This window comes from Diadema antillarum, unplaced genomic scaffold, assembly GCF_040938485.1.
Source record: "Diadema antillarum isolate AM-2024a unplaced genomic scaffold, OU_Dant_1.0 scf00000032, whole genome shotgun sequence".
NCBI lineage: Eukaryota > Metazoa > Echinodermata > Echinoidea > Diadematoida > Diadematidae > Diadema > Diadema antillarum.
In genome coordinates this window covers 582,213-609,707 of record NW_027270921.1, presented here as the reverse complement: position 1 = coordinate 609,707, position 27,495 = coordinate 582,213, and the positions used below count along the sequence as shown (strand labels likewise).

Below are 27,495 nucleotides of genomic sequence, written 5' to 3'. Positions count from 1 at the left end.
TATAGAATATCAACAAATCGGGTCACAGTGGTAGCCATCCATCTTCTACACTAGAGTGAATCACATGCAGGTCGTTGGGAAATATGACTGCCAGGGCACGATCGAGAATCACATAACTTTCTACCTATACCCATGCTCCCTTCCCCCCCCCCCCCCCCACACACACACACACTTTTTGGATAATACATAGGAATACATAGGGTCTAACCACTTGGCCCTCCCCCCCCCCCCCCCCACACACACACACACTTTTTGACCTCATAAGTAGCACTAGAAAAATGTGGTCAAGTTTATTTATTTATTTATTTATTTGCTTTCAAGCTGATTAACCACAGAAATTATACAAGAAAATTGCTGCTGAAAGCAAAAAAGTGTGGGTAAGGCCATTTTTTTTTTTTTTTTGCTTGTCAACTGATGAAACCCAGAAGTGGCGCCAGAAAATTGCGGTGAAGACCTTGTGTGTGTGTGTGTGTGTCAACTGATGAAACCCGGAAGTGGCACCAGAAATATAAACTGCCCCCCCCCCACTTTAAAAAATGCAGGGCCCCCAGTTGCACCAGCCCTGTATAATATGGTAAGACATTGTTGAAATTTCAGTTTCTTGTATGGCAAGCAGAAATTCAAGTTAATGAGGCACAATAAATACGTATAGCAAGAAACAGAACTTACCATGCTTCACTGACGTTAATGGTAACTACCTCCAGCAGCCATATATGCCTTTTTAAATCTGAGGAAAAAGCAGAATGAATCACAATATATGAGTCATTTAATTTGCTGAAACACAGCAGAGTAGTCATGCAATACATTGAAATCTATGCATATTCTTACCCAGAGAGCCTACCAATTAGCTTATTAAATTGTAGACTCTTATAAAAGTTATTTCATAATGTTCTTGAGAATCCATGTTCAATCAAACTCCTGGACAAGCTTCTGGTTGTTGGAGAGGTATCTCACACAAAATTTAAAAGGTGGTCTATTGTGACGTCACAATAGCTATTTTCAAATAGGCATTCATGTTTTTCCCTGCTGCACAACTGGACAACCAATGCACAATACACCAACATTTAGTCTGGATTACAGCATCACACACCATCTGCACATCTCCATTCACTGGCTTACACCAACAGTGGCAAGCTGTAGTGATTTCCAATATCTAAAGCTTTACAAAAAATCATTGCAAATATACGCACTGTCATCAGTATTATCAGTTCACACATCCCCACAATAGAAGTCAGTGGGGAACAGACCACATGATCAATAATTCATTCATTCCCACTTCTAGCCAAGCCAATCCAGGCATGGCCGCATTGCTGATTAACCCTGTGAGTGCTTAGGGTACCAACTGACATAGAAATCCCCATACCATTGTATATGTTGTCCACAGTTTCTGGCACAAAAAGAGTATTGAATAGGGGAAGGAAAGTTGGGATACACCTGAGTACTAACACCTTGACCAACTGTGCCATAATATATACATTTGTACAACTATGCATCTTGAAATATATACAGTATGTCCCCCCAAAAAATTACGATCGGATTTTCGCATTGATAACTCCCAATATAATCAAACTGTCTAAATGCTACTTCAGGGTCTTGAAATATAACATCTTAGCTTTTTTTTTTTTGCAGAAAACCCCATTCAATTTGGTCACACAGTCACAGAGAAATGTGGATTGCTGTAAAGCATGTCATGAGTCTGATTCTTCCAAGTTTAGCACTTGGATGCTCTTGGAACTGCATGTTAATGTGTGAACACAATGGACAGAACTTGGAGGGAAGAGATTCCTGACATGCTCTACAAAATTCCCCATTTCTCTTAGACCACTGAAGCAATTCAAATGGGGTTTTCTGTAAGATGTGGGCAGTGAGTTATAGTTTCATACCCTGAAATTGTATTTGGATTGATTCACTATTTTTAAAGTTATCATTGCGGAGGGTCCTGTTGTAATTTTTTTGGGGGGATATATGGTACATCCTGAATTATGCTTCCTTGTTGCAAGAAACTGGGGGAGCAGCAGTACAATAAGTGTCATGATAGGCTGATTCAGACAATGTCTTTGTTGTGATCAAGTTATCACAATTTGTGGAGTTTCAATGATTTCATTTTATAGTACCAACACAAGAAAAAGTAAAGAAGCGCAAAAGTTATCCTATATATCTGATCATGGCAATGCAAACAAGCCTTAAGGATCGCAAACTGAGCTGTCTTAGCAAGATGGTATGGGGGGGGGGGGGGCCATTAAAGGTCTTGAGTATCAAGGAATTCGGGTACAGAGGAAGTCATCATTCATCGGAACTGATGAATTGAATGATTACAGGAATTACTTCTGTGCATGTGAAAACAGAAGTGATAGAAGGATTAGCAAAGTGGGATCTCTAGCAGCAACGACAACTAATCAAATTACCAACTCCTGAATACATCTGCATAATCCCCAGATGAATGATCAGAACCGACACTCTCTTCTCTGTACGAGGAAAACGCAAAGCCTCTTGCAGAATGCATATCAGGATTGGTGCAAAACACAATCCGATGGGTGAACTGATTTTATGCAGCAGCACGGCAGCTGCCTTTACGATGTTCTCAAGGGATATGGCCATAAGCTTCTACGATGAAAGATATGTTGGTGAAATACCGCACTTAAAGTTGTAGCACAGATGATATAAAAGAGAAAAATTCTTCTGTCAGACACAACAGCATGGAAACTGAATACTATAACAATATATCAGCGATGTAATCAATACTCATCCACATCGCTTGTTTAATAAAGTAAGAAACCAATGAAATTCTTGATTTCACTTCTATTACATATCAAATTCAAATTATTTTAAGTAAACAATGGCACACTACAACACCTAGTTCTTTTGCAAAAAAAAAAACAACGCACAACACAACGAGAACCTTGCTAGAAGAATCAAGTTACATATCATCAGCCACATTTGAAAGTTTCTAGTAACAGACACCTTCTCACATACATTGTATATGGGAGGCACACAGATTAAGTTGGCAATTGAAGTGCCAGCTTCAAGAAAAAGAAAGAAATGATGTTTGCGAACAATCCGGGAGGTATGGAGGCCTAGCCAGCTCCAGTGAGGATGTCTGCTCTATGCTTTGAAAGTGACAAAAAGCTCAGGATGCTACAAGCTGCTTCCCTAGTACATATGCCCAAGGGGCAGTCTCATAACCCTCTTTAGACGGCACGTCTAGCTACAAAGCTTATTTCTCCCCACTCCCTAAATATCCCAAACTTGGCTGTGCTCGGAAAACAAGCGGGATATTTTCTGCGGCAAAGAGCTGTATTACTGCGATTTGCCCCAATATCCTAAGAGGATTGTCAAGCGTTATACAAAGCGGCACTGTTTTTGCTGCTATAAACAACCCTTTCCTGAATGCAAGTCATTTGCTGCATGAAAACAACTGCTTTGAGATCATTAAGGTGGATTAGGGGGAAAAAAGAGAGAAGCATTTATCTAAGCTTGATGTCTTTTCAAGAAGTGGCAGTTGAGAGACACTTTAATAGGAAAGTCATATAATGACACACTTGTGGTAATCTAGAGTTGATCAGACTTCAAAAGCATGACCTGGTGCCCCCAGAGGCAAACTTAGTATTATAAGCTTTGATCATGTAATCCACACCAGCTGAAAAGAGAATATCAGGCAAATTGGATACTGTTGTCATTCTTTTTGCCTTATCTCTACCATGGAAACATAAAACAGGAGATCTGTTTGTAATCTGTCTGCAAATGCTCTCACAACATGTCAACTGCATTATCTCTCTATTTACATGAAATGCAAAGTGCTTAAAGCATAAAATGCCCTCATCACAAAACGCAATGAAGATCAGGGTGACAATAGCTATGTTTGTGAAAGTAGCCAATTTTTACCCCCCCCCCTATTTTTACCTCTACTAAAACTGGTTCTTTATCATGCATGCAACCAATCACAAAATCATTGTAGAACTACCAATTCATGAAATGTTATGCTCATGAAACAAACGACGTACATAGTACAGGCTTTTCAACATTATGACTAGTGTCACCAGTCGCTATCTAGAGGCGGTCAGGTGCCCTTCACAAATAACAGATCAGAACTTAACCCCTTGAGGACAGACTGATTTTGCTACAACAAGCATTTCCCATATACCCCTACCCGAGTATACTCGGGACTCGTCCTCAACGGGTTAAGAGTGTATAGTTATTGAGCACTATGGTCGCAGAAATTCAGTGAAGAAAAAAAAAAAGAAGAGAATTACGATGTTCAATGTGATGCAGCCACAACTACAGGAAGACTAATTGTAAAGGGAAAAAAAAGATAGCCAGTAGTGGTCATTCAAGGTGAGTGCAGGTCACATCTTTAGAAAAGGCTGAAAAAAAAGAAAAAAAAAAAACACCTGGCACCCAAGGGTGCTCCAGCACTAAACAAACATAATCTTTACTTGGATTTGTGTTGCTCTGACACAAAATTGTTGAGAAAATTAACATGAATCCATCATGCTGTGTCTTGGCAGATCCCATAACCACTAACATTAAAGGTTATTGCACAATGAGTGTATAAAAGTGATATCGATTTCTTAAACATACCAGTAAGTGTCTGTCAAGGATTTTATGTCTATGATACACCGAGAACTGGATCAACCCAAGGTACATGCATGTGGCTGCTATCTAAAGAAGATATCAACCTTCTCCTCAGATAAGAGGATTACCGGCTTACCTGTGGAGAATAGTAGGACACCAGGTCCCTGGGACCTTGTGTTCCTTTGTCTGTTAATGTGATTGCAAAACGTACAGCCCCTGGTGGTACTTAAAGGGAGAGACTAGTCATACTCAGTTGCAAAAATCATAATGAGGGGAAATGTAAAGGTGTCTCCGGCAATGCACCGGTTTACACTCATGACTCATTGGATAAATACATTACTGTTTGCAAGCAAGTGCCAGTGGATGATGTCAATGTGGAAATTTGAAGATAATCACTTTTTAAAGATGGGCAGATTTCAGTGCATATAATGCATGAATTTAATTTTGTGAGGGTGAGTAAAATTTCACAGAAAATTGGGAATTTATAGTGAGAATAAATGTAAAAGCATATTTCTCTGCCTTTAGAGAAAATCTAAAAACTATATTAACCTAAAACCTATGAAAATCTTAACACCAGCAACAGTTGCTGTGACAGACATTATGAAATATAACTCAGAGCCCACTTATATCAAAAGACCCCTAAAGACACAGCAAACTCAGTAATCCTCTTGTCTTTTCAATATTTTTCCAGTGCAGTTTATTGATTAACCAGTATTAAAAATGGTTACATCATAATATACAAACCCTGCAAATGAGATTACAAGTACACGGTTGGGGGGGGGGGGAAGTAGTCTAGCTGTTTCCCTTATCTATGTATTTTGTATTTCCTCAAATAGTTTGGCAGCTGTTAGATCCATGATCAGCAGCACCAGCATGTTTCTGAAAGCACTTTGCTGCAACACATGTTGTAAAATGTGCGGTAGCTGCCTGCACTGAGCAGCAGGTACCGCGACTATTTGCAGGTCTTGTCTCCACGCCGTGTCTCCAAACACAATTTGTTATCTCAACAAACACTGTCGATGTGCAGGTTTGGGGAGGATTGCCTACCGAGCTAGAATTTTCTCTGTAGACTCTCATTCCAGTAGATACATACACAAATGTGGATGGGAGGATTAACGTTTCAACAAATATCTTTCCACATTGAAAGTGGCAAGCATCAGCTACGTCACCCAATACTTTTTATCTACAATGAAAGTTACATCACACACTTGTACACGTACCTTTACATAAACGAGTGTGATGAATATTTCATGGGTTTTTGTTGTTTTTTTTTTACATTTTTGACATCTAGATTCAATTTCAAAGAGCGGACAGAGACAATCACATTTCAGACAGTCACAAGTTATACAGGAGACAAACGTACAATGTTATTGAGATTGCTACCTGAATAATTCTTCTACTCAAGATGACAAACCCAATCACAAGTTTGTTGATCAATGCAAAATGGCGTATATAATTTCCGACAATGAGCTCATGTAAATCAAATCGACCAGACTATACATTCTCCCCCACAACTAAAGAAGCGACAATGATGCATGAAATCGCAAAAAGAGCTGATTGACGAATGAGACTGTGATTGTGTAATCAGGGATGGGGATGGCTTTATGTTTTCAGCTTTCCGCACCATTATCAAAGCAAATGGCCACAATTTGATACCATCAAATGTAACACACAAGGCATGATATCAACATAGTGCATTTATGTTAGCAAAAGTTTGCAAAAGTTACACTTCAAGATAAGTCTACTGGAGCATGCTGTATTCAACATTTCTCTCATGTTGTATAATGCATGAAAATGCACCGCTGAAGTGTAGAATTCCTGATGGGAATAAGTAAATGTCTCTCTTGAATGTTTCTTGATTATCATTCCCCTCCCCCTCATTTTGGGAGGGGTATAAGGAGTCCATCAAACTCTTTTCTGGAATTTGTGTCATGATTCACTCTGCGAGTGAACAGGAATACAGAACAGTAGAGGAACAAACCAGAATGTTTTCTTCATAGTCTTTTATATATTACATATTACATATTCTTCATAGTATTGGCATTCACACAATAATTCACACAATCAGAAAAAAAAGAAGAAAGAATATCTTTAGGCCATTTGCAGTATGGAGACAATAGCTGTGGTCACACTGGCAGACTTCATGAGGTTTGTTCATCTGTTCACACTGTTGGCTTATGTTCTTGAAGTTCCAATTGTCGATAAGTTTCAGAAGTTTGGGCCACTGGTGTGCATGCGCAATAAAAAAGAACGCCTTTAACCGTCTGACATGGCATGGCTGATGATTGTTACGTAAACGATACAAGCCTGTACAGAGAATATGTGCTTGGGAGGCAGCGCAAAAAAGAAATTGGACTAGTCATGTGATAAACTTTGTGAAGTTTTGGTTGTGTGCATTCACACTGCACAAACTATGAGAAGAAGTACAGGGGTTCAAGAAATTTCCCTAGTTTTAGAGGAAAATTTCACAAGAAGCTTCATGAGAATTTATGGGAAGTTTGTGGTAAATCTGGCAAAACTTCAAGAAAATTCAAACTTTTGAACTTAGATTTCAAGAAGTTTTGCCAGTGTGACTGTGGCTACAGAGGCTTATATCACTGTCTGAATACCTAAAATCAGAAATATTCACGGCATGAGACTAAATTGTGAATTGCCCCTGATATTCAATACATTGTGTGGAAAAAAACTTTCATGTGCATTTCACTTGTGCGAATCTTGGCTCGCAAAACTTGCAAAAGTTTCATGCACGCAAATTTTCTGGTTTTACAGTGCAAGTTGTACGTTGTAACTCTTAAAACCTTGAAGAACGCTTCTCACAAACGTAATTTCATACACATTTGTTCAGAAGTGCGAAACCTCTCAAAGGCTGAACACTTTTTTTTTTTCCTTTTCCACTTAACGCTGGCTCTCCTCCGTGATGAATCTTTTGTTTTTGTCCGCATCATCATAAAGACCTCGGCCACCTCTGAGATGTGGAGGAGGAGATTGATGCAGTGTTTAGACAGAAATCAACGGCAGCATCATGAACCCAAGAGCACTTGAGATTGCTCTGCTCGGCCAGCAAGGCAACAACCATCTTTACCCAACACTTCTTCTTCTTCTTTTTTTCTTGCTGTTTTGCTGAGACAGTGACAGATGAACAGATTTAATTATTTTTCTTTCCTTGACAATCTTTCTCAAGATCATATCAATCATTGGCAATTGCTCCCAGTTGTCATGACGTGCTCTGCGATAAAGGGCACTAAAACTCAGTGTGAAACTGTATGAAGTAGCTGTCAGGCAACATGCTTGCACAGGCCTCAAATACAAGAGGCATTACTATATAAAGCATTTGAAAGCATTCTTTTTCTGAGGTCATAGAAGATTACTCGTAAGAAGCACTGTAATTGAACTTCATCAAGCAGTATATAATAAGAGTGGTCATATGGCTCAGTTAGAGGCCCATTTGCCTTGCAATCGAATGGCTCAGATTGGATTCCAAGCAAGTCCAGCTATTGTAAAGCAATGTTGTGTGTAATCATGTGGTCCCCTCTAGTAGAATGCAAAAACACTCTGTCCCTCATATAGGATATTGACTGGAGGACCCTTGTGTCAGGGAGTCACAACTCACACACATTAACCCGTTGAGGATGGGCTGATTTTGCCACAACACACATTTCCCATAGACTCGTGCCCGAGTACACTCGGGACTAGTCCTCAACGGGTTAAAGATCCCACTTCACTTTCTCCAAAAGAGCAGGGTGTAAACCTGGTTACATCTAAGTGGTCAGTCCACACGCCCACAGCAGAATATGGGCGAATGATGTCTACCCCGTAAGGCTGGCCCCAGATGACTAACAATTATAGTCAGCAAACGGTATCAATCAGGTACAGTGTGCCATTCGAAGAAGATAATGCTACACATAAGATAATGGTCTGTGTCTGTGCCATGGTCTGAATGCTCTAAAAACAAAAGTCTTTCAGCAAAGTTTGGTCAATCCCAATTTCACAAACTATCTACAAACATATTTCATTAACAAAGTGCATGTGTGCCAGGTTAATAGGCCCGGTCGCTTTCAACAGCAAAATCGTTTTACACATTGATCAAAAACGCATTTTGATTGAGTAAGGTTAGTCTACAATATGACTTCACACTCGAGCATAAATGAATATGCATTGTATTTCCTTCCTTCATGAATACTCACGATGAATATCCATGGGGCAATTCTCGGCAAATGCATCAAGCACGTCTTCCCTCTGAGAGCAGAACTTGATTGAAAACTTAATGGATACCACGGCTTGTGCATCTACCCCTTGATATATTAAGGTAATGTAATGGCAGATTGTACTGGGGAGGCTCTGAAACCAAAATTGAGACCAGCTAAACATCACATTGTAATTGCCAATACTCACGGCTGGGTGATATTATTGCCACAGACGATTAAAAAACCAATGCTACCACACGTATCCTAATTCATGCCATGGCAACTGCTCTATGCTGCCACTCCGAAATCTGGGTCACGCTTCATGAAAGCACCTGTACTGCTGCAGGGACACAAATCACTTCTCACAAGGACTAAATTCATTTGAGCTGTAAGAATAATTAAGGCTCTGTTGCCCCACTTAAATGGATTCTGTATTCCTGTTTTGAAGGAAGATAGGGCTGTGTATCTAAGAAGACAACATTTCCGTAAAAATACTCCAATTCAGAGAGTAAAAGTAAACTATTGTTCAAGTATATATATACCATATTCAATACCTGATAATGAACACCTTTATGATTTGGTTCTCCTCTACTTGTGAATCATTGTCCTGTTGAAAGTTAAAATTAAACGAGTATTTATAGGGGTCTATCAGCTCTATCCGAATCATTACTGTTTGGATCGGAACAGTACTGAAGTGCAAATGTTTAACCCAGGCGAAACTCTGATGTATACTACATAATGATCTCCATCATATCTATCTTGCCTATGAAATAAACCACCACAATGAAATCAGTGCTAGAAGGACATTGAATTCCCCATATGAATACCTGTCTCAAAAGTTTTAATGTCAATCACCGAAGAAATGTAGCTACGCCCTAGGAACAAGTCTGGCTCCACATATTGACCACCACTACATGAATCAGTGGGTTAAGAAATGTACTTGAAGTGTGGTGCATGCAGAATGTTTGTAGTGGGTCTACGAGTTGATCACATGGAGATCTGCTGGAAAGTTGGCACCACATTGATCTAGGGCAACTCTCCTTCAAAAGCCCCAGCTCTCCTTTACGATTGTCACAAAAAGTTAGGGACTCTACAGTATCATATACACACATAAAAAGTTAACTTCATTTTGAGGAGTACATGTGCTCACATGAAGCACTAACATTACCAATCTGTCTCTTAAAGTTTGTCCACATATAAAACCTGCTTTCATGTTTTGGGAGTGAATAGCCAGTGAAGGAAATCCAAAGAGCCCTGGAGTTTCTCATTTCTAGATTTCAATGCAATGTGAGATATGTTTTCACTTTGTACTGATCCCTGAATACCAATCACCTGATTAAATCAGATACTGCGTGGCTAAGGGGGGAAGGCTCTCTCAAGTTTAGGATCTGTGGTTACCCAAAGCAGCCACGTTACTCTGTTTAGAGTTGCATGTATGCGCACGATTGCACAATCCACTGGAAATGGATACTTTTCTGTGATTCTGTGGGAATCCAACAGTCATGCCTTCCAAATTAGGGAGATTCCAGAAGAGTGAGTCAGTGGAAACTATATCTCCAAGAACAATCTCTCACCCTCAACTTTTTGAGTAAAATTCACTTGCTTTGAGAATGAGAGTACCTCTATACACAATTTAATATCGCCTAAATATATTCATGTGTATCATTTGACAGTAATTGAGTAACATATGCATAATTTGTGCAAATTTCCATGCCCAAAACTATTCCATGTTCACAGTAAAACCTCCCTCCTTTTCTTGCCCTTCTCTCTTATCACTCTTTCTTCATATCATCTCTCAGTGTTCTTTTCCAATCCCGCCCATCACAGCATCATGAATGAACTTCCCACCTTCATTGACAAGCAGGAGTCCCATAAAGATTGCACACAATGGCATGGTGCAACACGAGAAACTCCATCAAAGACCTTTGCTCTGGGCAACGTCCCATATGATCTTACAAGAAGTTCTATGAATCACAGAAATTTTTTGATGGAAAAAAAAATAAAAAACAGGTCAATTTCACCTCATGACTGACTAGGATGACGGTAACGGAGAACACGAATGTAGGAGAATCAGAGTAATGACCAATGCCAATAACCCTCGTGAGAGTCCAACGCTGGAGCTGGAAACCTCTAGCTGGACCTTGCAGAGGTGCATGGAGGTTAGGAGGATGTGTACAGTGGTCCCCGCTTAATCAGGAGGGGTTAGGATATGAAATTTTCTCTTGCCTGGAGCAGTGGCTGGTATTGACCCGTGGAATTCACCCAATATGAAACCCAGTACAAAATATATGCTGTGGGCATGACACTCAACCATGCACAGCTACCTAACCAACTGATATCCATGGTTATACTTGCGCAGGTGTTAGGACACCCAGGGACAAAAAGGGCGATCAGAATGAGTCAGCCGTGTCATAATGCACCACTGGAACTAATCCTTGGCCTACAAAGCAATCCTCTTCAGAGTTTACTATAACACATCAACCCTCTGTCAATGCCAAGAAATATTAACCCATTCCACACTGAATTCTGAAATCCCCATATACTTAATACACAGGTCACCAGGTTTGCGTATGGAACGGGTTACTAGTAAAGCAGGACTGTATAGCTGGAATATGCTTCCATTACAACATGGACATGTTTCCATTACAACATGAGTGATCTCCATAAATCTACAGATCAAAACTTGACGGCAAAAATGCTTTTCCCCCTTCGTGATGTACGTACCATCTGCACAACCGTGTGTGGGGTTGTCGACTCATAGTGAAATGAATGACTCTGTGGGTAGAAGAGATATGACTGTGAGTACGATGCCACTAGATTGCATAGTCTCAAAGACTATGTGCTACTGCCAAACAGTTCGAAAACAACATTTCTGTGGCATACCTCTGGATCAAGTTATTTCTTTAAACCAGGGAGGCGGGAAGTCCCACCTCCCTGTTTAAACATTAATCAGGGAAATGGGAGTGTTTCAGCCAAAAAATATCCTGGTACAATGGGTTAAAACTGGAATAACTGTCAATTTTAGGGAGCAGCAACTGGACCTTACCAGGGCCCCACTCTCAATAGGGTTCTGCAAATATCACGATCAATATCAGTTGTAAGTACCATGAGAGCAGCTATGAACACACTAATCACTTGTGAGCATTTTACATGTAGTTGTTGCCACGAAAACAGTAGGAATAGTCATTCACTGAGTACTTGCTCTTTCTTTTAATTTTGTGGGTTTTTTCCACACAATTCTTGAGGATCTAATTCTTCCTGCACAGGTATTCATGATTCAAAATAACTCATTGTCACAATAAACTAAAAAAATTGCAAAGAATTTGTTTTATGTGATATCGTCTTTCAGATTAAAAGAAAACTTCCAAAAAGAAGACTTAATGGCCCAGGCATCTATAGCTTTTACACTTCTGCTGAGACTTTAAATGCATAAAATCTCATATCCAAGGTAAAGTTTCCAAGTAGTCTTCCTCCTACAAGTAAAAATGCTGACTGATACCGTAACAGTATAAGTCTGTAACTGAGACTGTTTGAGGATCAGTCTGACAAGAAAAATACTGTGCTTACTAATGAGATGTCACATTAGACTGAGTGTGTTAAAGGGGAAATCCAACCCAAATATATAGGGACAGTGATTTTCCGCGATCGCGGAAAACGGACGGAAAACGCGGAAACGGCCTTTTGAAACGGAAAAAATATTCCACACGGAAAATCACTTTTCAACAAAATAAAACACATAAGAGTAAAAATAAATCGAACTGTGAATTAATCATTATTACATGTCCACGATATTCACAGACTGCGGAAACTGAGTTTCTAAGCCAAGTTGTGTACTGTTAGTTGCAAGTTCTAGCGATGTCTAACGGCGTTAGATCTAGCGATGTCACGATTTCAATAACTGTTGAACACTTACTCAATCCAACACCAACAATCATAACCATAGAAGAAAGTCCATTTATATTCCAAAACACAATGTGTGTCTCGCCGAATAATGTGTGATGATAAAGCCAGTATTTTGGCAGTAAAAGTAGCGGCAACAGAAGAAACTGTCTAACTGTCTTAACTGTTTTCTGCTCGCGGTAAGCTGTCAGCAGGTGAGTGGAGTGGTGACTTGCTATGCCTGCCTGCTCCACACATGTATGTGTCGTGTGTAGAGCACAGCGCACAATGCATGATTCAGGAGTGAACTCCAAGTTCACGCAGAAAAAAGAAAAATCCCACGATGCCAAGGTGCCATGCCAGACTTGGGTGGGGTGGAGAGAGAGAGACCAATCAACAGAAGAAACCGCGCGTACTGGCGCATTCTTGGAGGTCATGAACTGTCTGGGGTGTTGGAGATGAACAGGGAAAGGGGCTGTTCCCAGGCCCTCTCTCCAGTCGAGAAATTGACACGCGAGCGCAAATTCTTCTGCCAACCAGCCAGCTGTCGGAATGTGCTTTGAAGTTACATGGAAGCCTGGCCTGGCTGGCATGAATGGGTGTTGAGTTTCAATCAATATCTACTGTTGTTTTATTCTTGTACATGTATTTGAACATGTTGTTTCACCTGACAGAAACACGGAAATCGGGAAGAGAGGTTTTTGTTGTGTTGTAATGTGTGTGTGTTTTCCTCGGGTTTTTGTTTTGTTTTGTTTTGTTTTTTTGTTTGTTTGTTTGTTTTTTTTTGGGGGGGGGGGGGGGGGACCGAGGCCAGAATGGGGGAAAGATCAGAGTGAAATGAGTGCTAGTTTCTTGTCTGGGTTATTGACTGAAGAAAGATAAATTGATTGTTCCTTTAGTGCTGAAATTTTTTATCTGTTTAGACCTTCTGAAGGAATAAAAAGACTTGACTAGACAGTAGTACACTGTAAGTCACTTGACTAGCAAGTCAAGAAAGAGGACATAATGATAGTTGTTGATACTGCAGGCCAGGCTTTGATAGTGATACACAAATATGTACTGTCGCACGGCATGATTAACTGGATTACAATGTATTGACTGAAGAAAGATTTAGGTAGATTGATCGTTCTTTTAGTGCTGAAGTTTTTATCAACACTGCTTATTAAACTGATTATCATGTATTCTGTTTGCAGTTTCTAAAGGAATAAAAACACTTGACTAGCATAAAGTCACTAGTTGAGACTCAGAGACTTATTTCACTTTGTATATTTTTTTTTTTCTAATTTGTAGACAGCAGTGTAAACAGTCGTGTAAACAGCAGTGTAAACAGCCCTCTTTATCATCGCCATAATTAACCTTGCAGATTTACACATTATGCAATACTCTTCGAACATTATCACTGTGGCAACCTAAACCGCCATTTGGCCACCTAAAAAACTCTATAGGTTGCCCGGCTGGCAACCAAGGAAAAAAGTTAAGTGAGAGCCCTGTGCATGTTTTGACAGTCGAAATAGATAAATTGTAATACTGATGTTTCATTTCATTTGTCTTCATGGGTGTGTGGTACAGAGGTTGGAAATCATCAGGTACTGGTATACACTATGAATAACATGTATGAATGTATACACAATTACACAGGTACACAAACTTCAAATAGCAATCATTTAATTTTTGTTCATTTTTGCACGCAAATACATGTAAACGGAATTTGCATTTTTTGTATGTACAATTCACTATGGGAAAACGGAATTTCCGTTTTTTCACCATGTTGAAACGGAATTCATGATTTTCTGAAACGGAAAAGGCAATTTTTTGAAACGGAAAATCACTGCCCCTAAATATACGTTGGTCTCATTAAAAAGAGTAAAATCTTACGAGTTTGATGGTAAAAATTTGACTGAAATCGGATGAAAAATAAGGAATGTTAATGAAGTTTTGCTACTTTCTGCAAAACAGTTCTTGTACAGTGGATATGAATATGCAAATGGTGAGCTAACCATATCATAACCTCACAATTTTCCATTGATCCTGTACAAAAAATGACAAATATTCAATGTTTCTGTCATTGAAGTCTGAACCATGATGTTATTCCTGATTGGATAGCTTCAGAATAGTGCTCAGTTGGATATACCAGGATTTGAGCCTCAGGCATACTTGCGTTTGAATGAAAAACTGGAAATTTCAAAATAGTATAAGTACAAACTATATGGCAAGTTGTGAGGGTATGACATGCCCACTTTGCTATTTGCATATATTCATATTGACCGTTCAAGAACTGTTTCCTGAAAAATTAGCAAAACTTCAAAATAGCATAATTACCTTATTTTTCACCCAATTTTGATTAAAATTTTACCGTTGAACTCATATTATTTTACTCTTCCTTATCATATTTACTTATATTTGGACTGGATTTCCCCTTTAAATATAAACTCCACTGGAATTTGTTCGTTGACACTGAGTCACCTTGGTCCTCTTGATTGACAGATGGATTCCCATAACAAACAGTACCACGCTTTGGCATGAAACAATGTAGATCTATAGGAATTTTTCTTTCTTTCCCTACAATACATCTAGAGGTATCAAGTAAAATATTGTAGTAATCTCTAGCTTAAAGTAATAATTTATCCACGTGGGGCATGCTGGAAAGCTGGCAAGTATGTTTTAGAATAAACTTTGATAGACAGGTTAGATCCACACACTCATCACGGAATTCTATGATCTGATGATTCCATTGTAAAATGAACTCCATGGTGATCACGAAGATTTTACAACTTACCTATGACATTTTGAAGACTTTCTAAAGATATTCAACAAAGTTATTGGTAAATATTTAGATGGATGATAGCTTTCACACACCATTATTGATCAAATTGTGTATATAGAATCATATCATATGGGCAGAACAATAATTCTGCAAATTAATCAAAAGTCATCCATTTATATATAAGGAAACTTATCCGACCCCATATCGGTTTGAAATTAGATAGACTATACAAACCATCAACGGCCATCAGCCAAACACGCATTTAATCAAGTATACGAGTTCTTCACATCAGCTTTGCTGAAAACAATCTTTTATATAAAATGGCTTGCAGGCATTCATGCAAAAGGGACGTAACAATGTGCATGACAAAGTACATATCGCACGAATGTCTGCTTCAAGAACTTTCCAACCAGCGATGCCAATAATCATGGACTGTGCAAATAACTAAAGGGTTCCACAGACTTACAACCAAATTAGATTTTAAAGCAGAAATTCTCCAGCATACACTTGCTGTCAAATGCAAACTGGTCTGATATCTGCTCACAGAGTCCTTCAGTGGACGAATAAGTGTCACAACTGCTAAAGTATGCATCCACAATACTGTCCAACACAATTCTACAAAGGAAAAGCAGCAGACAAGCCTATAGATCTACTACGAAGCCGTCATACGACAAAAAAAGCAACTTTTTTCTTGGTTCCTCATGCTTTTCCGGCCTGGCAGCAATGCATGAGGTAATGTGGCTGGGACAGTCCTGCGCTTCACAAGGAATGTCTGTCGTAATTAAGCAACCACTCCCTCACAAGACAGAGAAGTGAGAGCATCGAGGCTCCCGGGGCAGTGGCCATATAAAGTGATTTCAAGTCCAAAATTCGCACAGAGTCTGTGGCTCCCTCGGAGGTATATTTCCAACTCCTGGCAGTAAAAAAGAAAAGCTTGGAAATCAAGGTGTGGATTACCGAGGCATTCTCAGAAAAATGGGAAAGGCTACACCAATTCACCTCAGGAGAGGTACAATTGTAGGTGGCATCACGCCCTTGACTCGAGCTAAGCGAGAATACTAACACATCTGGGTGGATTACACACCTGAGTGACATGTCATGACATGTCATAGAATACAATTGTATTGCCTTAAATACCCATACATAAAAGTCCAGTGCGCAGTCATGTTTAACTAGTCACTCTCCAGCATCTAAGACATCAGGGGGGCTGTTTCATTATTTAAGCTCTAAATGTTTTAACTGATCTTACGGATAGTTTTGTGATTAATCAGTCTCAGAAGTTATGAACTGTTTCATTGAGCCATTTGGGAACAATTCACATCCACCTTGCCATCTTCTACTTGAATGTTGATGGTATCCTTCCCAACTAAATCCTAAGTGTAATCAAACTGATTTTAGGGACAATTTTGGGATCAATCAGTCCTCAGAAGTTACGAACTATTTCACTGAGCCATTTGGGAACAATATGCACCCACCTTGCCACATTCTACAATACATCTTGAATGCCTATACTGTGTCCATCCCAACTAGATCTAAATTGTGAAAAATGTATAAAACCTAGATTTTTAAATGACCCAATATCTGCTCACATCACAGTGAACTAGATCTTGAAGGGATGCATAAACAGACAGACCAACCCAAAACATAAAGCCTCCCCCATTCTTCTGTGCGGCAGCATTAAAAAAAAAGAAGAAGATATTGCTCACATGACAGATAATTCAGTAGTTACAATCTCACATAGCATATATAGATTTACTCAGAGTCTGCTTTTTAACAGTACTGTAAAATATAATGATGGAACAATAAGATTTCATCTCATTTCTACATGAATATTGTCACAGTAGATTCTTCAAGACAAATATTTGGCAACCCCCACAAGATATTTGGCAAATGGGGGTATTCAAGTTACCCACTGGAAACTTACTCAACTGTAAAGCAGCCTGCATATAGGATACATGTGAGAAGTAAACCTGATCTTCATTCCAAGACTGAGTGGAAAGACGGACAGACGGAGAGACAAACACACACCATCGCAAGAGACATAGATGCAACCTGTTACAAGACGGTGTGTGGGGGGGGGGGGGGGAGGGGGGGCTAAGATGAGACAGAAAGAGGTCAGAATATGGAGCACAGAAAGAGGAGCTGCAAACAAAAACCTTCCCTCTGATCGTGCCAACAGAACCAAACACGAGGGCGAGGACTACATAGGGTCCAGAAGGGGAGCGGCAAAGATGCTAGGAGCAGTGAAATGGAGACTAACTAAACACGCTTTACAGATCCCAACTCCGATATATTGCAAGACACATATAAGCGAGGAAGAGAAAGATAGAGAGCGGTAGAGGGAGAGAGCGGGACAGATGAAGCGGCGACACGTTAGCGAGGCTAAGTGTTGATCTTCATTCTCCCGGAATTGCCGTCGCCCACCTCACAAACTTGCAAGTTCCGATTGACCGCTTCGGCAACCCCCTTGTACGAATGACGAGCCTTCTCTCCTCTCATTGCTCCGATCTTAAATCAACTGAGAGCGAGCAAGAGATGAAGGCGTTGTGAGCAATGAATCTTGATGAATCTTCCCACATACCAGCACCGAGAGTCAACACGAAGGGGAAACAACCTGTTGGAATGCAGGCAGGAATTCCTACTGCTTGTCCCATCCTTGTATTAAAGTTTTAAAAAAACACGGTTGTAAGTGATAACGAGGGCATCTTCTGAGAAAATGCAGAAATCTTCTATACGGAGCATCTTTTGTCTTTCATTAGCACTTATGTGGTGATGGTATCAAAAATTATCTAATGAAAATATGAACTATTTTGAAAAATGCTTTTGAAGAAACATTCATTAAGCAAAAATGCTCTGTTAAAATTCATTAATGAAGTCAGCAAGTATGTGGACAATGCAATAATAACCAAAACAACATATAATCTCTTCACAGAAATTTTGTTGTCTGATTTGGCATAGAGACAGAAAATCAAGACATAAGTCAGCGAAATTATGCATAAAGCAAAAAAAGAATGAACAAATGAATTGCTGAATAAAACATTAATAGATGGCATGTCGTTCATTGCACAACATTTGCAATAAAGCTGATAACCCAGGAAGCCAGACATTTAAGGTGCTTCTTTTCTCTTAAACATTGGTTGGGTTCAAATGACATTGCCAATCTTACGAATTAATTCAAAATTTTAAACTTTGATGATTACCTTGTAGTTTAGCATCTTATAGACAAACTCAAAATCTAAAGTCCTTATTAAAGATTAGTTAAAGATCAAAACTACAAGATTTATACAATTCAAGCTCAATCCACGAGTCGTGGGGGTCCCCACATGAAGTTTTGAGTCACATAGACACGACAATCAACGAACTTGAAAGTGAGCGAGACCTCTCAATGAACCCCGTTCCTCCTTTATTTCCAAGGTCAACCGCCAGAACATGCATGCATTACATTTCTGTATCGTTGCACATTATCGGGTTTATCGCTAGCGCCGCGGGAATGCATTTCTTCCGGTTCTATGGTTTAATCATGGAGTGCGATTCTTGCTCGAAAGTTGAATCTTAAAGAGTAGGTGTCACGCATGTGGCTGATCATCATGGTTTAAAGGGTAAGCTCTTATCATCAATGACTGGCCTCCGTTTGAGCATACCTATTATCTAAAGGAAGGCTGTACGTCAAACAATTTCAAATTCAGTTCACATCATCTCCTGACCTTCACAACTGAACATTAAGTCATCTAAATTTCCCTCTCATAAAAAAAGAATCCTTCAAATTAACATTCAAATGCATGAACATCGTTTGAAATTGTACAAATGTGCAGATAAATGTTTTTATCATATACATGTGTATGTGTGTGTGCATGTGTGCGTAACAATACTAGTACATTTGTACATGTATTGATTGTTTTTACACTGCTGTTCAAAGGCTATTCGCAAAATTCATGGAAATCAACACAAAATAAAACTACCACTAAGACTGCAGCTCATACAGTACACAACTCACTTTACTTCTAATTAACAGGATTCTTTTCTTTCATAAGGCACAACATTCACTTCAGTACTGTCTCGTTTCTACACTCTGTACAGTCAAAAGAAGAATCAAATATATGCTAGACAAAGGCAAACAAGTGAACACAGGAGAATACCGATATATGTAACATTGCAAAGGCGGTTTTTTTTTCCTAATGTGAAAATACATTTTCAATTATCCACCACGAAATAGATAGATGTGTTAAACAGGATTGTGACTATAGAACGTTCAAAAACAAGTACAGGAGATACAAGATGAGGAGAGAAAAAGCAGGGAGGCAGAAAGACAGAAGACAAAGCAAGATAAAGGAAACATTTCATGGGAACATTGCTCTTCTTTCCTAGAATTGATGTGTTATTTGCAAGATTACACCTCAAGTGCCAGACTGCACATGCATTTCACCACCCTCCATCACTACCTCTATCTCTTTCTCTCACTCTCTTTCTCTCTATCTCTATTTCTATGTACCTACAATGTACCTATCTCTCTCTATCTCTTTCTATAATCTCTATGTATCTATCTCATGACCCTTCTCTATTTCTCTTTATCCATCTCTTTCTATATATCTCTATATATCTATTTATCTATCTCACCCTTCTCTATCTATTTCTATGTATCTACAATGTACCTATCTCTCTCTATCTCTTTCTATAATATCTATGTGTCTATCTCACCCTTCTCTATATCTCTTTATCCATCTCTTTCTATATATCTCTATATATCTATTTATCTATCTCACCCTTCTCTATCTCTCTCTATTTCTATGTATCTACAATGTACCTACAATATCTCTCTCTATCTCTTTCAATGTATCTTTATGTATTTATCCATCTCATCCTTCTCTATATCTCTTTATTCATCTCTTTCTATATCTCTTTTTATATATCTATCTATTTATCTACCTCACCCTTTTCTATCTCTATCTATCTCTTTCTATATAATCTCTTTCTATGTATGTATGTATGTATGTATGTATGTATCTATCTATCTATCTATTTATCTCATTCTTCTCTTTCTCTCTCTCTCTCTCTCTGTCAGTTGGCTTTTTATATCCTTTCCTGTACATCCCGTGGCCTGGCACTTCAAAAATGGATGTTACCTGGGATGAACTCTCCCCGTCTAGTTTTATGTCATTTATGTCAACATGAGTGCACAACAAACGCACTCACTCACTTGTAATGGAGGTGTCACCAATCTTCTTTCTTTCTCCGTAAAGTGTAATTCCATCGGCATGACTAGAGAATATTCACATTAGGCATTTTCTGGGTAAAATCAGGTTCTTTTGGAGGTCCGCTTTCCCCATGATCAAATAGTGAAAACATATTGCCATTGTAAGCTCTATACATCATTCCAACTGTAACTTTTATCACATCTTTGAAACATAACCATTTTCACCAAGTAAGACACAACATTTCAAAAATCAATCACATTCAGTTAACTATTGCTTTGTTTTGTATTATCCTACTTATTGCAGTAATGTACAAATGCAATCCTCTAGCAATATGGAAAGCTCAAAAGGATTTACGTTTATTGCTCATCTTCCTTGTAGTGAACGACTGAAATAAAATGATCGAACTGAGATGGTTTCCAACTCTTTGATGGCACAAGACATGTAACATTCTTACAATCTCTTCCTATTATGGACATATCTTACTATCATCAAATGTTTTCCCCTGTCCAGGATGCAGGCACTTATGACAGTGTATAAATAGATGTGACTTAAAGGGACATTCCGGACGATTTTCATAATTTTACATCATGTAGTACATAAAATCAACAGCTCCATGTATAGATTCGTGGAATTTGTTGTGGTCCTTGAGCAGAGAAACCAATAAATTGAAAATCTTAAACAATTTACACTGAACAGTGTTGATGACATCAGAGCCTCATACATTTCAGAAATGTAGCATGCAATTCCATTACAATGCTGCTTGCTCAACAAGTTCACCTGTGAAGAATCATATGCATGCCTTCTTCTTTTGTTCTGCTTCCGTGAGCCCCAACTCATGCATTCTTGTCGTGAGGCTGCCATGTCATCATCCTTGTTCATTGCAATTGTTATAGATTTTGAAAACATTTTCATTCCTCATCCCAATCACTATAAATTCTGAAACTCTGAACTCAATTTAAGTGATTTATAGTTTTTCAAATGTAAAAGTCTGAAAATCATCCGGAGGTCCCCTTTAATATACTATGAACATCAATATTTTTGCACAATTAACATTTCACACTGTGCAGCTCAGAATGCAGGCACTTGACAGTGTGTAAATAGATGTGACTTAATATACTATAAACATTGATATTTTTGCACGATTAATATTTCAAGCTGAGCAGCTCAAAATCATATTCACAGGTTCTTGAATTCGCACTTGTCGCAATTGTCAACCCACTCAGAATGTGCAGAGAAAATTGTGATGGCATTTTTGTGTGTTTTAGAATTCAGGCTAGCCAAATGTGGCATGACAGATGCAAAACTTTCTACCTTTACAGTGTTGGTTGGGGATATGTTACACTATAACGTATGTCCCCCCCCCCCCCCCAAAAAAAAAAAAAGAAATTACAGCGGGACCCTCCGCAATGATAGCTTTAAAAATAGTGAATCAATCCAAATACAAATTCAGGGTATATAACTCATTGCCCACATCTTACAGAAAACCCCATTTGACTTGCTTCAGTGGTCAAAGAGAAATGAGGAATTTTGTAGAAGATGTCAAGAATCTCTTCCCTCCAAGTTCTGTCTATTGTATTCACACACAAAAGCATCGAAGTGATAAACTTGGAAGAATCAGACTCATGACATGCTTTACAACATTCCATATTTCTCTGTGACCGCTTAACCAAATTGAATGGGGTTTTCTGCAAAATAGAGCTAAGATGTTATATTTTAAGACCCTGAAGTAGCATTTAGACAGTTCAATCATAATGGGTATTATCAATGCAAAAATTTGGTTGTAATTTTTTGGGGGACATACTGTACTATAAATATGTTTTGTTGAATAGATAGAAGGCAATACACACAGTGTTATAGTTCCTGCATCATGTATGAAAATCTCCAGAGTGTAAACTGGAGATTGTCACCATACATATAATCAAACTTTATGTAAGCACTCCTCTGGTCCTACACACACAAATATCACATCAGAGGTGGACCTTCGCAAACAAAACAACACACACAACAAAACAACTTTTTTAGACTGAGCTGCAGTGTTAAAGAGCAACATAAAAACAAAAACTTCTTTTCAGGGCTATAGCTCGTATAAATGATCTTCAAACCAAGTCCACAGTTTGCCTTAGGATTTCTTTCTACTGCTACTGATGACTAAACAAAATATTGTTTTTGTAATCATTACAGGGATTAACTTTACAAACGGAGTAGAGTTAAAAGAAAAACGACTTCAGAGGATAAACTCACATGATTACTGACTGCATAGCAGCACTGAGAGGCATCTTATAAGGGCACCTTGCATGAGTTCGTTACCTTCCTTATTTGGCACTCAATACCTCCCCTGTACCGCTGCTATGTATACTACCTGTAGGTATGGTTCCTATAGGCATGCATCTGAACACACCTATTTTCCACCTATCATAAACAAAAGAGGCATCGCTGTGCCTTCTGTAATTGGCAATGCAAAAAGTGAATTTGACTTTCAGATTGTGGGCCCAAACCCTCGCGGCACAGGATTTGGTCACACCGTTATCCCCTTTTAAGCCTCCTTCATGGCCAAAAAAGGAGGGGGGTGGGCAGTTGGGGGGGGGGGGGGGTTGGTGTCACTGGACGCATCTCTTTGCTATTGACAGTTTCAAAGAGCATGTCGAGCGAAGACGTGCATACATTAGGTTTGCAAATTGCATGTCGGTTTAAAAGAGAAAAAAAATCTGTCAGATGACAGCATGGTCAATTTGCTAGAGCAGGAAAGAGCTAGAGAAATACTGGGCAAAAGCAGTATAAAATGTCAGTAACCACACAATTGCCGATCCCAAAAAAAAACATTAAAAAACAAAAACATATCATACATGTAACCCTGCATTACAAAACCAACAAAATGTTGCCAAACAGAGATTTTTAGTTGATGTCACATTCTGAAAGAGCAGACTTTAAGCTTTAAAATGATATATAACTGGATTCAAATGGACTCTCCTAACCTATCTAGATATTGGAAAGAAGGCACACACTCTAAAAAAAGGTGTACCGAGGAAAAGAGGTTCTGAAGCATAGGGTCTACTTAAGCGCTTAATCTTTTAATACCAATCTGTGCTAGCTGTGTAATGAACAGGACAGAAAACAGTATCCATGTAAAACACCATCGCAACAACAATGACGGAATAATTAGATTAAGCTAAAACTGAGCATGCTCTATTAACACATTCTGTCCATGAGTAATGCCAACTTCCAAAGCAACAGCACCATCCTTTCAAAAGTTATTAGAGTTGAAAGTGAGGAGTGTGTAAAGGATTTTTAAGAAATGAAAAGGGGCCTCTAAGACATACCTAATTACACTATTTTCTATAAAAAGGGTTCTAGAAAATTGCTAAGAACACAATTTGACATTCGCTTTATGATCCAAAATTTAGGAACAACGTAGCAGAAGAATTGCTCTTTCAGAAAATATAAAAAATAAAAAATTAGGTTGAACCATTTCACCTATTTTGAGTCCTCACATAAAATCAGTGCGTGCAACTTTTTGTTTGATTCGTGATGCACGGTCACATATACACATTATATTCTCTTTTTTTTTCTGCTGTTAGACATTTTGGGCATCTTTTTTTTTCTAAAGTCTTCTTTCATGAGGACAGTATCCGGTGGTCATGACACAAAATCTATTGTTACACATATCAAGTTGATAGAGTATGGATACATACCCTGTACAGCAGTTGTAACTGATGCCATTTTTTAACACTAGGCAAGCATTTATCCTGCATTTCCTTTCATCATCAGGAGACACACTAAACCTGCTTGGGTATACCCTTTAGGGAAATTAACTTAATGTTACCCAGGGACCTCTCGTATGTAAATGTCTTTCACTGCTTAAAATAGTCTGGTGCCACTTCAATCTAATTTTCCTGCTGGAACTACAGAACTCTATACTCTCTCCATCCCACCCATCCCCCCCCCCCCCAAAAAAAAAAGAAAAGAAAGAAAGATGAGGAATTTTGGGAGTTGTTTTCATTGTCTGTATATCTGTTTCCACTGTCTTTATGTCTAACTGTCAAAATATCTGTTTCCATGCATGTGTGAAATAACAGCCAAAGCAAGAAAGCATTTACTCCATATAGTAGACAAGTTTTAATGTCCTGATAATTCTGATCACACTGTTTGCTTAAATATCCCTGATTGCTATTCGGAGTGCTTGCATACATGTCTTTGTGTGCACATATAATCTTAAATGAATTTGTCTGTCTGTTGGTCTCTCCCTTTGTGTGAACTAGTTTGTTTGTTTGTTTGTTTTCTCTAGCAATCAGTGACCCCTTATATTGCTTTCTTTTATGAATGACATTTCATTTAGGTCATCTCTTCAATTCACATTTATGCCTTTTTCCCCAAGTACCCAAGAAATGCATTCGAGTAATCACACTTATTTGATGTCCCATGTCTTTTATATTCATTTTGATCATTATCTTCTTGGCCATATTAGGCCCTTTCACACACAAGAGTAAGAGTAAAAGTGGAAATTTTGTAGTGTGGAAATTTCTTCACATTTCCCACGACATGAAGCAAGTACAAAAATAAAAGCACACAAGTTCATATGCTTGTTATATGTAATAACTACTTTATATTTTTTCAGTCTGTGGAATCAAAAGCACGCAAAATTCATCTTACTTGGCTGTGGTGAGAAATTACTCATACAAAAATTTCCACTTTTACAGTATTAATTTTTGCATCGTTATGCTAAAATCTACTTCATTTGCCATCATTCACTAGCAACAACAACAACAAAACTCTAGCGCATGCAGGCGAAACAATCTAAATCTAAGAACAGCATAAGGCTGCCTAAACATTGACTAGAACGTGACCACTGGGCAAAGTATTGTGCAGATCTAGCATGGCGTGGTGCATCATGGGATTTAAAAATGAATATTTCTCATGTGCTGCTCACACACACTGTGTGAGGCAGATGAGCATGAGGGATTAGCAAAAAAAAAAATAATAATAATAATAATGATGACAGACTGACTGATGTGTTGTGACGCGGAGCGTAAGTTCAAAATATTTTGTGTTCACACACAAACATTCATGGTTGTCACATTGTGCCACAAAAATCAATTTCTGAAAACTGTTAATTGTGGGCATGTGTGAATGGGACTCCTATAGGCAACAATCAATCCAACAAAATTAACACAAATGAGCACATATGCACTCAAACAACTAAAACACACTCACATGCACACACACATTCACATACACAAACACAAAGACATGCATGCCCACACACCATGACACACTGCATCACATGCAGACACACTTGTCACAAGTTCAATGGTCCATCACAGAATTCACAGTTGCTCAGACAGGCTGGTGGTGACAACTTGTCACACATCACTGCACAGTCTAGTCACCTGATACAACCACATCACTGCACAGTCTGGTCACCTGATACAACCACATCATTGCACAGTCTGGTCACCTGATACAACCACATCACTGCACAGTCTGGTCACCTGATACAACCACTTGGGACCTTTTGAAAGACGGTCTAGTCTCATGACTTCAGACCCAACAGAATAAAAAGCCCTCAGTCAACAGATCATTTCTGTAATGTATTTCAATTAATGGATGTTTCTTTTCCTATAGCATACATATGAACCAGTTCATTCAATGGTTCCCTCTAATTACATTTCAAAGTCAGGAATTCACTTAATTGTTGCTAGGTAGGGTAAGCTTCTGGCAGGCTTTATGATTGGCAACTTTTGTGAACAAAGCATGCATAGAATTTGAATGCATTACCAAAACTGTCTACTGAAAATGAACATATAAATCATAGCTAGGCAAGAAGTAATTTGGCCTTTAGGTCACAAAATTTTGGATTTTTGAGTTAGATTTTCACCAATTCTAATCAAGACCAGTTCTTCTCTTCTAATCAATGGTATCAATTGAAAAAGTTATTGATTTTTGACAACATGAAGCTATTATGCACACTGAAATATTAGTCTACGAAATACTAACAGTATCACATCTAATGGTTTTTGCTACTCAGACTAAAAGAGCCCAGTAATATGATCATCACAGTATGTTTGTGTGTATAAAACTCATGTTATCTTCATGGATAATTCCATCAGAAAGAAAAACATTTTTTTTTTTTTTTTTTGGGGGGGGGGGGACATGTGGTTAACAATAGCAGCCTCAATGAGCGTGGAAACAGGTTTCAAAACATGATCGGCATTGGATATGAAACGTTTGAAATCATTCGATTGACAGGAAAGAGGTGGTATTTGAAAACAGGAACTGAAATATAGGTGACACAACATTTTGACTGATTAAAGAGATTATCTGCAACTGCCAAAGTTGGTCTTTTGCGTGCTTATAATCTTTTGGTACTTCCTCAGCAGTCAAATAAGCAAATAAGTCCAAATCAATTCATATCAACCAAATCAAAATTTGCCTGTTGAATTGCTTTATGCCCTGGCTTTTACACAAGAGTCAAGACCATGTGACAATATGTGAAATTCCTTCAAACAGCATTCACTAAACCAAACACCCCATGGAAGTGATCTAGTATCTGCAGGCATCATACAGGAGTGAAGTATAATTGTTAACACTCTTGATGTAACTCTCTTACGTTATGTCCCCAATCCTCCTTGCTACACTTTCAAGCATCCCTTCATCTCTTTATCTCTTCTGTCTGTCTGTCCATCTATCTATCTATCTATCTATCTATCTATCTATCGATCTATCTATCTATCTATCTATCTATCTATCTGTCTATCTATCTATCTATCTATCTATTTATCTATCGATCTATCTATCTATCTATCTATCTATCTGTCTATCTATCTATCTATCTATCTATCTATCTACCTATTTATCTATTTATCTATTTATCTACCTCATGACAGAATCTTTATTACTCAACCTCCCT

General features: G+C 38.5%; 1 protein-coding gene across 1 annotated transcript in view; it reads right to left on the bottom strand.

Moving 5' to 3' along the window:
• Positions 1 to 27,495, bottom strand: part of LOC139742538 (protein-tyrosine sulfotransferase 1-like) — a 148,490-nt gene that overhangs the window by 63,865 nt on the left and 57,130 nt on the right. Inside the window, exon 3 of the mRNA XM_071653074.1 lies at positions 670 to 727. The gene's annotated coding sequence lies outside the window, so the exon portion shown is untranslated. The remainder of the gene's footprint in view (positions 1 to 669; positions 728 to 27,495) is intronic.